This window comes from Tachypleus tridentatus, chromosome 7, assembly GCF_004210375.1.
Source record: "Tachypleus tridentatus isolate NWPU-2018 chromosome 7, ASM421037v1, whole genome shotgun sequence".
Classification (NCBI taxonomy): domain Eukaryota; kingdom Metazoa; phylum Arthropoda; class Merostomata; order Xiphosura; family Limulidae; genus Tachypleus; species Tachypleus tridentatus.
The window spans coordinates 137209724-137223811 of NC_134831.1; the positions used below are offsets into that span (position 1 = coordinate 137209724).

The 14088-nt window shown below is 25.0% G+C and overlaps 1 pseudogene across 1 annotated transcript in view; it reads left to right on the forward strand.

Moving 5' to 3' along the window:
* The window catches only part of LOC143257818 (glutamate [NMDA] receptor subunit 1-like), a 212548-nt pseudogene that overhangs the window by 3892 nt on the left and 194568 nt on the right, over positions 1-14088 (forward strand). The window lies entirely within an intron of this gene.

Below are 14088 nucleotides of genomic sequence, written 5' to 3' on the forward strand. Positions count from 1 at the left end.
TCTTAATTGTCACTGTTATTAGTTTAATTATTTAACAAATCTTTTTTATTGTCAGTTTTATCACTTTTCAATATTTCACAAGTGTTCTTCATTTTTACCCTTATTTCTTTCAACATTTAAAAAGATTTCTTTATGGTCATTGTTATTAGTTTCAATATTTGACATATCTTATTTATTGCCACTGTTGCTAGTTTCAATATACAACAAGTCTTCTTTTTGTCATCCTTATTAGTTTGAATATTTAAAAAGTGTTCTTCATTATCGGTCTTATTAGTTTTGATATTTAACACATGTTCTTCATTCTCACTTTTATTCGTTTCAATATTTAACAAGTATTCTTTATTGTAACCTTTATTTGTTTCCAATATTCAACAAGTTTTCTTTATTATCATTTTTAGTAATTTCAATATATAACAAACCTTCTTTATTCTCACCCTTATTAATTTAAATGTTTAACAATTTTCTTTATTGTCCCCCTCATTAATTTTTAAAACTCAACATTTTTTTTCTCCCACTTACTAATTTCAATATTTTACATGGCTTCTTAATTGCCCCTCTTATTAGTTCCAATATTTAACAAGTCTTCCTTATTGTTACCCTTACTAGTTTGAATATTTAAGATGTTTTCTTAATTGTCACTTCTATTAGTTTCAATATTGAACAAGTCTTAGTCATTGTCCTTCGTATTACTTTCCAATATTTAACAACTGTTTTCTATTTTCACCCTTAGTAGTTTCAACGTTTTTACATGTTTTCTTTGTAATTATTGTTATTAATTTACATATTTAACATATCTTGTTTATTTTTAGTTTCAATATTTAAACAAGTCTTGTTTAATGCCACCCTTATTATATTTCAACATTCAACATCTCTTATTTATTTTCACTCTTACTAATTTCAATATTTGATAAGGCTTCTTAATTGTCGCTCTTATTAGTTTCAGCATTTAACAAGTATTCTTTATTGTACCCTTACTAGTTTCAGTATTTAAAAATTTTTCGTACTTGTCACTGTTATTAGTTTCAATATTTAAGAATTTTCACTTATTCTCACTCTTATTACTTTTTCAATATCTAACAAGTGTTCTTTATTTTCACCCTTATTGATTTCAATATGCAACTAGTATTCTTTATTGTTACCCTTATTTGTTTTAAATATTCAACAAGTTTTCCTAATTGCCATTTTTATTAGTTTCAATATTTAACAAGTCTTCTTTTTTGTTGGTGTAGTTTTCTTTATTATCAGTCTTATTATTTTCAATATTTAACAATTCTTCTTTATTGTCACCCTTACCTGATTTTAATATTTAGTAATTTTACTGTATTATCAATCTTATTAATTTCAATATTTAAGAAATGTTAACTGTTTCTCTTATTAGTTTCAAAATGCAACTACTATTCTTTATTGTCACCCTTACTTATTTTAAATATTCAACAAGTATTTTTATTGTCATTTTATTAGCTTCAATATTTAACAAATTGCCTTTACTGTCACTCTTATTCGTTTTCTTTAGTGTCATTTTTATTGGTTTCAGAATTTGACAAATCTCACTTTTTGGTCCTTCTTATTACTTTTCAATATTTTATAAGTATTCTTTATTTTTACTCTTATTAGTTTCAACATTTTACAAGTTTTCTTTATCGTCATAGTTACCAATTTATATATTTAAGACATCTTGTTTATAGTTAGTTTCAATATTTAACAAGTCTTTCTTATTGTCACTCTTATGATTTGTCATTATTTAACATGTATTTTTTTATTATTACACTTATTATTTTCGATATTTAAGAAATCTCGTTTATTATCACTCTTATTAATTTCAGTATTTAACAAGTCTTCTTTATTGTCATATTCATTAGTTTCAATATTTTACAAGTCTTCTTTATTATATCTCATATTAATTTTAATATTTGACAAATCATCCTTTTTATCGCTGTTATTAGTTTCAATATTGAAAAAGTTTTTCATTGTCACCTTTATTAATTTCAATATTTAACCAGTATTCTTTTTTGCTATTCTTAATAGTTTCAATATTGAACAACTCTTCTTTATTGTCATAGTTGTTTGTTTCACTATTTAACAAGTTTCCTTTATTGTTACTATGTTTTGTTTTGTTTTGGAATTTCGCACAAAGCTACTAGAGGGCTATCTGTGCTAGCCGTCCCTAATTTAGTAGTGTAAGACTAGAGGGAAGGCAGATAGTCATCACCACCCACCGCCAACTCTTGGGCTACTCTTTTACCAACGAATAGTGGGATTGACCGTCACATTATAACGCCCTCACGGCTGAAAGGGCGAGCATGTTTGGCGCGACGGGGATGTGAACTCGCGACCCTCAGATTACGAGGTCGCACGCCTTAACACGCTTGGCCATGCCGGCCCCTTTATTTTTACCATTAGCAGTTTTCAATACTCAGTAAGTATTCTTTATTCTCACCCTTATTAGTTTCAATATTTAAAAAGTCTTCTTTATCGCCACCCTTATTATTTTCAATATTTAAAAAGACTTCTTTATTGTCACTCTTATTAGCTTGAATATTTTGCAAGTATTTTTTACTGTCATACTTATTAATTTCAATATTTAAAAATACTACTTTATTGACATACTTATTAATTTCAATATTAAACAAGTCTTCTTTATCGCCACCCTTAATAGTTCCAATATTTAACAAGTCTTCTTTAATGTCACTCTAATTAGATTCAATATTTATCGAGTCTTCTCTATTGTCACCCTTATTTTTTCAGTATATAACAAACCTTCTTTATTATCAACCTTATTAATTTCATTTTTGAAAATTCTTCTTTATTGTCACTTTTATTAGTTGCAATATTTAAGATGTCTTCTTTATTGTTACTCTTGTTAGTTTTAATGTATAACAAGGCTTTTTTATTGTCACCCTTATTAGTTTACAATACTCAAGAAGGATCTTTATCGTCTCCATTCCTAATTTCGATATTTAACAAGCGTTTTTTATTTCTCACTGTTATTACTTTCAATATTTATCAAGTCTCTCTTATTGTGACCGTTATAAGTGTATATTTTTAACAAGTCTTTATTTTCACCCTTACTAATTTCATTATTCGACAAATTTTCTTCATTGTCACACTTATTAATTTTAGTATTTAATACGTCTTTTAGTTTCAATATTTAACAAGTCTTCTTTATTGTCACCTTTACTAGTTTTCATTATTGTCACTTTTATTAGTTTCAGTATTTAACAAGTATTGTTATTGTCACTGGTATTAGTTTCAATATTTAACTAGTCTTTTCATTATTCACAAAGTCTAATTTAATATCAACCTCACTCTTTTCAGTATTTAACAAGTTTTCTTAATTATCGCTCTTCTGAGTTTTAATATTTAACAAGTCTTTATTATTGTCACTGTTTTTAGTTTCAGTTTTATCAAGTCTACTTTATTGTGACACTTACTAGTTTGAGTTTTTAAGAAGTTTGTATAATTGTCACTCTTATAAGTATCAATATTTAACAAGCCTTCTTATTTGTCATTCTTATTACTTTTCAGTATTTAACAAGTATTCTTTATTGTAACGATTATTAGTTTGAATATTTAATAAGACTTCTTTATTATCACCCTTAGTAGTTATTGTTACTCTTATTAATTTCAATATTTTACAAGACTTCTTTAATGTCACCTTTACTAGTTTCAATAACTGAGAAGTCTTGCTTGTTGTCTCGTTTATTACTTTCAATATTTAACAATTCTTCTTTACTGTCGTTTTTATTAGTTTGAATAGTTAAGAAGTCTTCTTTATTTCCACTCTTGTTAGTTTCATTATTAAACAAATCATCTTTATTGTCACCATTACGAGTTTCAATATTTAAGAATGCTTCTTTATTGTGACCTTTATTGTTTTCAATATTTAAAAACTTGTTAGTTTCAATATTTTAGAACTCTTCTTTATTTTCACTCTTTCTAGTTTCAATATTTAACATGTTTTTAATTGTCTGTTGTTAATTTCAATATATATCAAGTATTCCTTGTTGTGACCACTCATAGTTTCAATATTTAAGAAGTCTTCTCTATTATCACACTTTTTATTTTCAGTGTTTAAAAACTTCTCCTTATTGACACTTTTATTACTTTTCAATATTTAACAAGTGTTCTTCATTTTCATCCTTATTAGTTTCAAAAGTTTTCTGTATCGTCATTGATATTAGTCTATATATTTAATAAGTCTTCTTTAATCTCTACCTTATTACTTTAAATATTTAAGAAGTCTTCCTTATTCTCACTCTTATTACTTTTGAATATTTAACAAGTCTTGTTTATTATCTTGCTTATTAGTTTTAATATTTCTCAAATTTTCTTTATTTTCACTGTTGTTAGTTTCAATATTTAACAACTCTTTTTATTGTTACCCTTGTTAGTTTTTAATATTCATCAAGTCTTCTTTATTGTCACCCTTACTAATTTCAATATTTAAGAAATCTTATTTATTGTCACTTTTGTTAGTTTTTAATATTCAACAAGTCTTCTTTATTGTCACCTTTACTAATTTCAATATTTGAGAAGTTTTTATTGTCACTTTTGTGAGTTTCATTATTGAAGAATTATTCTTTATTGCCCGTGTTGTGAGTTTGAATATTTAACAAGTCTTCCTTATTGCCCCATTATTAGTTTTAATATTTAACAAGTCTTCTTTATTGTCACCCTTTTTAGTTTCAATATTTAAAAAGTTTTGTTAATTGTCAATTTTAGTAGTTTCAATATTTAACAATTTTTTTATTATTACCCTTGTTAATTTTCAATATTCAACAAGTCTTCTTCATTGTCACTCTTAGTAGTTTTAATATTTAAGAAGTCTTCTTTTCGCCACTCTTAATAGTTTTATTATTTAACATCTATTGCTTATTATCACCATTATTAATTTCAGTATTTAGTAACTCGACGTTATTGTCACTTTTTTAATTTTAATATGTAATAATGCTTCTTTATTGCTACCCTTACTAGTTTGAGTGTTTGACAAGTCATCCTTTTTCTCACTCTTATTACTTTTAAAAATATAATAAGTTTTCTTTAGTATCACCCTTTTTTCACTATTTATCAAGTCGTCTTTATTATTACCTTTATTGGTCTTCGATATTGAAAATGACTTCCTGATTTTGATGGTCATTAATTTCAATGTTGAAGAAGTCTTCAACATTGTTACTCTTATTAGTTTTAATATTTAACAAAACATCTTTATTGCCGCTGTTATTTGTTTTAATATTTAACAAGTTTTCTTTATTTTCACTGTTTATAGTTTGAATATTTAATAAGTTTTCTTTATGTTACATTTACTGGTTTACAATATTAAACTATTCTTGTTTGTTGCCATCCTTACTTATTTTAATAGTTAACAAGTCTTCCTTATTGTCAATGTTGTTAGTTTCCATGCATAAAAAGTCTTTTTATTATCACCCTTGTTAGTTTTCAATATTCAGAGTAAAATAATATAGGTATGCAACCGTTTTCAATGGTTTAAGTAATCTATCGTTTAACACGTCCAACGATGTCAGAAATGCATTGAAACGATTTTCTAAGATATTCATTTAAAACCGTTTGCCGCTATTTAACTAATCTATCAATCGACATGTCTAATGGTTTCAGAAATGCACCGAAATCGTTTTCAAAGCTATATATTTAAAATCGTTTGCAGGGGTTTACCTAATGTATCATTCTTTATTATTCTTTATTGTCACCCTCATAAGTTTCAATATTTTACAATTCATCTTTATTATCTCCCTTATTAGTTTTAATATTTAACAACTATTATTTATTATCGCTGTTATTAATATTTAACAAATTTTCTTTATTGTTACTGTTTTTAGTTTGAATATTCAACACTTTTTATATCACACTAATTGGTTTTCAATATTTAACATTTCAATATTAAACTCTTGTTTATTGCCACCATTATTATTAGTTTCAATATTATTATCTCCCTTATTAGTTTTTAATATTCAACAAATCTTCTTTATTGTCACCCTTACTAATTTCAAAATTTAAGAAGTCCTCTTTATTGTAACTTTTGTTAGTTTCTTTATTTAAGAAGTATTCTTTATTGTCCCATTATTTGTTGCGATATTTAGCAATTTCTTCTGGCCACCGTTATTATTTTCAATATTTAACAACTCTTGTTTATTTTCACTGTTTTTAGTTTCAATATTTAACAAGTCTTCTTTAATGTCACCGTTATTAATTTCAATATTTAACATGTCTTAATTATTGTCACTCACTTTATTTTCAATATTTATCAAGTCTACTTTTTTCTCACCTTTATTGGTTTTCATTCTTGAACTAGTCTTCTTTATTGTCACTGTCATTAGTTTCAATATTTAAAAAATCTTTATTCTCACACTTATTAGTTTCAATATTTTAGATGTCTATTTTTATTGTTACTGTTGTTAGTTTCAATGTTTAAAGTCTTTTTGGATTTCAATGTTCAATAAGTCTTCTTTATTACCACCCTTACTTATTTCAATATTTAACAAGTCTTCTTTATTTTCACTCATTATTTTTCAATATTTAAGAAGTCGTCTTTATTTTCACCATTACTTATTTCAATATTTAACAAGTCTTCTTTATTGTCACTGTTGTTACTTTTAATATTTTACAAGTGTTCTTTTATATCACATCATTAGTTTCAATAGTAAACAAATATATTCTCATTCTTATTCGTTTTCATTATTGATCAAGTCTTCTTTATTGTCACTGTCGTTTGTTTCAATGTTTAACAAGTCTTGTTTATTGTTACTCTTAGTAGTTTCAATATTTAACAAGTCTTCCTTATTGCGCCATTATTTATTTGAATACTTAACAATTCTTTCTGGTCACCCTTATTATTTTCAGTATTTAACAACTCTTGTTTATTGTCACTTTATTAGTTTCAATATTTAATAAGTTTTAATTATTGTCACCCTTATTAGTTTCAACATTTAACAAGTATTTTTCCATCACTGATATTAGTTTATATATTTAACAAGTCTTTTTTATTGTTTCCCTTATTAATTTCAGTATTTAACAAGACTACTGTATTCTCAACTTTATTGGTTTTCATTGTTGAACAAGTCTTCTGTATTGTCACCCTTATTAGTTTCAATATTTTAAAAGTCTGCTTTATTGTTACTATTGTTAGTTTCAATGTTTAAATTCTTTTTACTTTCACCCTTATTTTTCTCAATATTTAACAAGTCGTCTTTATTGTCACTGTTGTTAGTTTCAGTTTTGAACAAGTCTCCTTTATTGTTACCCTTATAAGTTTTTAGTATTTAATAAGACATTTTTACTGTCGCTGTATTAATTTCAATAGTTAAAAAGTCCTCCTGTTTTAACTGTTATTACTTTCATGATTTAACTAGTGTTATCTACTGTCACCGTTGTTACTTTGAATATATATCAAGCCTTCTTTATTCTCACCCTCACTGGTTTTCAGTATTGAAATTTTTATTTGTTGTGACTGTTATTAATTTCAATACTGAACAAATCTTCATTATCGGCATTATTGTTAGTTTGAGTTTTTAAAAGTATTTTGTATTGTCGGCCTTTAGATTTTCAATATTTAACAAGTATTTTTATTGACACCTTTATTAATTTCAGTATTTAAAAAGTATTCTTATTGTCACTGTTATTAGTTTCAATATTTCAATATTAGTGTAAATATTTAACAAGTCTTCCTTATTGTCATTCTTATTACTTTCCAATATTTAACAAGTATTCTTTATTGTCTTGCTTATTAGCTTCAATATTTAACAAGTCTTCTTTATTATCACCATTATTAGTTTCATTATTTAACAAGTCATTTTTATTGCCATATTTATTAGTTTTAATATTTAACAAGTCTTCTTTATTCTCAACCATACTTATTTCAATATTTAACAAGTCTTTTTTATTCTACCTTTATTAATTTGAACATTTGAGAAGTCTTCTTTATTGTTATCCTTATTAGTTTGAACATTCAACTAGCCTTCTTTGTTTTCACCCTTACTAGTTTCAATATTTAACAAGTGTTCTGAATTCTCACTCTTGTGAGTATCAATATTTTTGAAGCCTTCCTTATTGTCATTCTTATTACTTACAATATTTACAAGTATTCTTTATTCTCATGCTTATTAGTTTCAATATTTAACAAATCGTCTTTATTGTCACTGTTGTTAGTTTCAGTGTTAAACAAGTCTTCTTTATTGTCCGCCTTATTTTTTAATATTTAACAGGTCGTTTTTATTTGTCACTCTTATCAGTTTCAATATTTGGCAAGTCTTCTTATTGTCACAGTTTCATTATTTGAAAAGTATTCTTTATTTTCACAGTTGTTAATTTGAATATATATAAAGTTTTCTTTATTCTCACCCTCATTGGTGTTCAATATTTAACATGCCTTCTTTATTCTGTCTGTTCTTAATTTCAATATTGAACTCCTCTTTATTGTCACCCTTAGAAATTTTCAGTGTTTAACAAGTCGTCTTTATTATCACGCTTATTATTTTCAATATTTAAAAAGCCTTCTCTGTTATTACTGTTCTGAATTTCAAAATTTAAGTCTTCGTTGTTGTTATTCACATTACTTTCCAATATTTAACAATTCTTCTTTGTGCCACCATTATTAGTTTCAATACTTAACAAGTCTTCATTATTCTCAACCTTAATAATTTCTTTACATAATTATTGATCTTATTGGTTTTTAATATTGAACAAGTTTCTATTTTTGTCACTGTTATTAATTTCGACATTTAACTTGTCTTCTTCATTATCAACCTTATGAGCATTAATATTTATATTTCTTTTTTATTGTCACCTTTTATTAGTTTCAATTCTTGACAAGTTTTCTTTATTATCACTCTTTTAATTTCAATATTTAACAACTCTTCTTTATTCTCTCTCTTATTAGTTTCAATATTTAAATAGTATTCTTTGTTGCCTTTGTTTTTAGTTTAAATATATAAGAAGTCTTCTTTATCTCATCCTTGTTATTTTTCAATATTAAACAAGTCTTTATTACTGTCGCTGTTATTACTTTTAACATTTAACATTTCTTTATGATCACTCTAATCGTTTTTCAATATATAACACGTCTACTCTATTGTCACCCTTATTAGTTTCAACATTTCAAAAGTCTTATTTATTGTCACCGTTATTGTTTTCAATACATAAAAAGTCTTGTTATGGTCTCTGTTATTAGTTTTATTATCCAACTAGTGTTTTTTATTGTTACTTTTATTAATTTCAATATTTAAGAAGTCTTCTTTATTGTTACTCTTGTTAGTTTAAATGTTTAACAAGTCTTCTTTCTTATCACTCTTATTAATTTTCAATATTTAAAATGTATACTTTATTACCAACCATACTAATTTCAATATTCAACAAGTTAATTTAATTATTGCTGTTATTAGTTTCAGTATTTAACAAGTCATCTTTATTGTCATTTTTGTTAGCTTTAATTTTTGAAATGTTTTTATTCGCTCTCTTAAAAGTTTTCAATGTTTAAGAAGTCTGTTAATATCACGTTTATTAGTTTTATTATTTAAGTAGTGGTCTTTATTATCACCGTTGTTAGTTTGAATACATAACAAGTTTTCTTTATTCTCACCGTTATTTGTTTTCAATTTTGAACAATTCTTTTTATTGCCACTGTTATTTCTTTCAATATTGAACTAGTCATCTTTATCGTCACCCTTATTAGTTTCAATATTGGTCAAGTCTTTATTCTCAACCTTAGTTATTTCTTTACCCAATTAGTTTCCTTATTGTCGCTGTTCTTTGTTTCAGTTTTTAACAATTCTTCTTTATTGTCGCTTTTAATAGTTTCAATATTTAACAATACTTTTTTTATTCTACCTTTATTATTCTCAACATTTTTCAATATTTAAAAGTCTTCTTTATTGTCACCCTCATTAGTATGAATATTTGAGAAGTCTTATTACTGTCACTGTTATTAGTTTCATTATTTAACAAGTGTTCTTTATTTTCACCATTGTTACCTTGAATATATGCTAAGTTTTCTTTATTCTCAACCTTAGTGGTTTTTAATAAGGAACAACTCTTCTTTATTGTGACTGTTATTAGTTTCAATATTGAAGAAGTATTTTTTACCGGCCCCCCATATTAGTTTCGATATTTAACAAGTCCTTTTCATTCTTATTGTTCTTAGTTTCAATATTTCACAAGTCCTTTTTATTCTCATTGTTGTTGGTTTCAATATTTAACAAGTTTTCTATATTGTCACACTTATTAGTTTCAATATTTAACAAGTCTCTTTTATTCTACCTTTATTATTTTCAACATTTCACAGTCTTCTTTATTCTCATCTTTAGTAGTTTGAACATTCATCTAGTCGTTGTTGTTATCCTTACTAGTTTCAATAGTTAACATGCCTTCCATTTTCTCAACAATATTTTTTTTCAATATTTAACAGTTTTTTTTGTTATTACTGTTGTTAGTTTCAATATTTAAGTCTTTTTTATTCTTAGCCTTTTTGTTTTTCAATATTCAAGAAGTATTCATTGTTCTCACCTTAATAATTTATTTTTGGAAAAGATTATTTAATTGTCGCTCTTTTTGGTTTTCACATTTAACAAGTCTACTTTATTGTCACTGTTCTTAGTTTTAGTTTTTAAATAACGTTTTCATTGTCGCTCTTTTAATTTTTTAGTGTTGAACAAGTATTATTTATTGTCACCCTTATTTATTTAATTACTTGACAAGTCTTTTTATTGTCACTGTTATTAGTTTCATTGTTTAACTAGTCTTCCTTTTTGTCACTTTAATTGTTTTCAATATTAAAAAAGTTTTATTTAATATAAATCCCACTAATTTCAATATTTAACAAGTTTTCTTAATTATTGTTCTTATTAGAGTCAATATTTAACAAGTATTCTTTATTGCTCCCTGTTTTTAGTTTCAATTTGAAAAGTCTTCTTTATTGTCACACTTACTAGTTTCAGAAGCCTTCCTTATTGTCATTCTTATTACTTTCCAATATTTGACAAGTATTATTTATTCTCATGCTTATTAGTTTTAATATTTAATAAGTCGTTTTTGTTGTCAACTTTGTTAGTTTGAATATTTAAGAAGTTTTCTTATTCTAAATCTTACAAATTTCAATATTTAGCTAGTATACTTAATTATCGATCTTATTATTTTCAGTATTTATCAAATTTTTTCCATCGTCACCTTTATTAGTTTCATTATTTAATGCCTTCTTTATTGCCCCTCTTACTTTTTTCAATGTTTAACAAGTCACCATTATTAGTTTAAATATTTGACAAGTCTTATTATTGTTACTGTTATTAGTTTTATTATTTTACAAGTGTTCTTTATTTTCACCATTGTTACCTTGAATATACATTAAGTCTTATTTATTCTCTTACTCTGTTGTTTTTAATACAGAAAAACTCTTTTTTATTGTGACTGCTATTAGTTTTAATATTGAGCAAGTATTCTTGATTATCACCTTTATTAGTGTCAATATTTTATAAGCCTTATTTACTATCTCACTTATTAATTTTAATATTAAATGTCTTCTTAATTGTCCCTCTTATTGTTTCAATATTTAACAATCATTATTTAATGTCACTCTTTTTAGTTTCAATATTTATCAAGTCTTCTAAAATGTCTTATTTTTTAATATTTATCAAATTTTCTTTATTGTTAAAATTATTAGATTCAATATTGAACAAGACTTCTTTATTTTTACTCTTGTTACTTTCAATATTTTACAAGTCTTATTTATTGTCACCTTTATTAGTCTTAATATTTAACAAATATTCTTTATTCTCAACCTTACTAATTTCAACATTTAACTATTTATATAATTATTGCTCATCTTAATTTCAATATTTAACAAGTGTTCTTTATTTTCACTGTTGGTAGTTTCAATATTTAAAAGTCTTCTTGATTATAAACCTTATACCTTTTAAATATTTAACGATTTTTCTTTATTGCCACATTTGTTAGTTTCAATACTTAAAAAGTCTTCTTATTCTTACTGTTATTAGTTTCATTATTTAACTAGTCATCTTTTTTGTCACCCTTATTATTTTCAATATTTAACAAGTCGTCTTTATTGTCACTGTTGTTAGTTTCAATTTTTACCCAATCTTTTGTATTGTCACCCTTTTACGTTTTCACTATTTAACAAGTTTTTTAAATGTCACTGTTATTAGTTTCGTAATTTAATTTGTGTTCTTAGTTTCAGTTTTGGTAGTTTGAATAGATCATGGTTTTTAATATTGAACAAGTCTTTATTTTTGTCACTGTTATTAATTTCAACATTTAACTTGTCTTCTTTATTGTCATCCTTATGAGTTTTAATATTTACATTTCTTAATTATTCTGACCCTTATTAATTTCAATTTTTAACAACTCTTGTTTATTCTCTCTCTTATTAGTTTCAATATTTAAATAGTATAGTTTGTTGTCACTGTTTTTAGTTTAAATGTATAAGAAGTCTTCTTTATTCTCATCCTTGTTGGTTTTTAATATTAAAGAAATCTTTATTACTGTCGTTGTTATTACTTTCAACATTTAACATGTCTTCTTTATTGTCACCCTCATCATTTTTAAATATATAACACGTCTTCTTTATTGTCAACCTTATTCATTTCAATGTTTAACAAATCTTCTTTGTTATTACTGTTGTTATTTAATTTAAATGTTTAAGAAGTTTTTTATTTTCTCCCTTAATACTTTCAATACTTAAAAAGTCTTCTTTATTATAACCGTTATTATTTTTAACACTTAACAAGTCTTGTTATTGTGTCTGTTATTAGTTTCATTATTTAAGAAGTCTTAATTTGCTCTCTCATAAGCTATCAATATTTAATAAGTCTTCTTTATTGACATCCTTATTAGTTGCAGTATTTAACAAGTCTGTTAATGTCACTTTTATTAGTTTTATTATTTAAGTAGTGGTCTTTATTATCACCGTTGTTAGTTTGAATATATAACACGTTTTCATTATTCTCACTCTTATTTGTTTTCAATATTGAACAAGTCTTTTTTATTGTCACTGTTATTTCTTTCAATATTGAACTAATCATCTTTATCGTCACCCTTATTAGTTTCATTATTGGTCAAGTCTTTATTCTCAACCTTAGTCATTTCTTTACCTAACTAGTTTTCTTATTGTCGCTGTTCTTTGTTTCAGTTTTTAACAATTCTTCTTTATTGTCGCCCTTAATAGTTTCAATATTTAACATGACTTTTTTATTCTACCTTTATTATTCTCAACATTTCACAAGTCTTCTTTATTGTCATCGATATTAGATTCAACAGACAGCTAGTCTTCTTTGTTGTCACCCTTACTAGTTTTAATATTTGACAAGTCTTCTTTGATATTACTGTTGTTAGCAATAATCAAGTCTTCTTGGTTATCACCCTTATTAGTTTCAATATTTAACAAGCCTTACTTAGTATCTCATTTAGTAGTTTCAATATTTGATATGTTTTCTTAATTGTCTCTCTTATTTTTTCAATATTTAACAAGCATTCTTTATTGTCAACATTTTTAGATTCAATATTCATCAATTCTTCTTTATTGTTATTCTTGTTACTTTCAAAATTTAACAGGACCTGTTTAGTGTAACCCTAATTAGTCTCAATATTTAAAAAGTCTTTATTTTCATCCTTGGGTTTTCAATATTAAACAACCGTTTATTACTGTCGCTGTTATTACTTTCAACATTTAACATGTCTTCTTTATTATCAACTTCATAATATTTCAGTATATAACACGTCTTCTCTATTGTCACCCTTATTAGTTTCAATATTTAACAAGTCTTCTTTGTAATCGCTGTTGGTATTTAACTTCAATGTTTAACAAGTTTTTTTATTTTCTTCCTTATTACTTTTGATATTTAAAAAGTCCTCTTTATTGCCAGTTATTATTTTTGATACTTGACATGTTTTGTTATTGTCACTGTTATTAGTTTCGTTATTTAACTAGTGTTTTTTATTTTCACTTTTGTTAGTTTCAATATTGAAGATGTCTTCTTTACTGTTACTTTTGTTAGTTTAAATATTTAACAAGACTTCTTTATTGCCACCCTTATTAATTTTCAATATTTAAAATGTCTCCTCTATTACCAA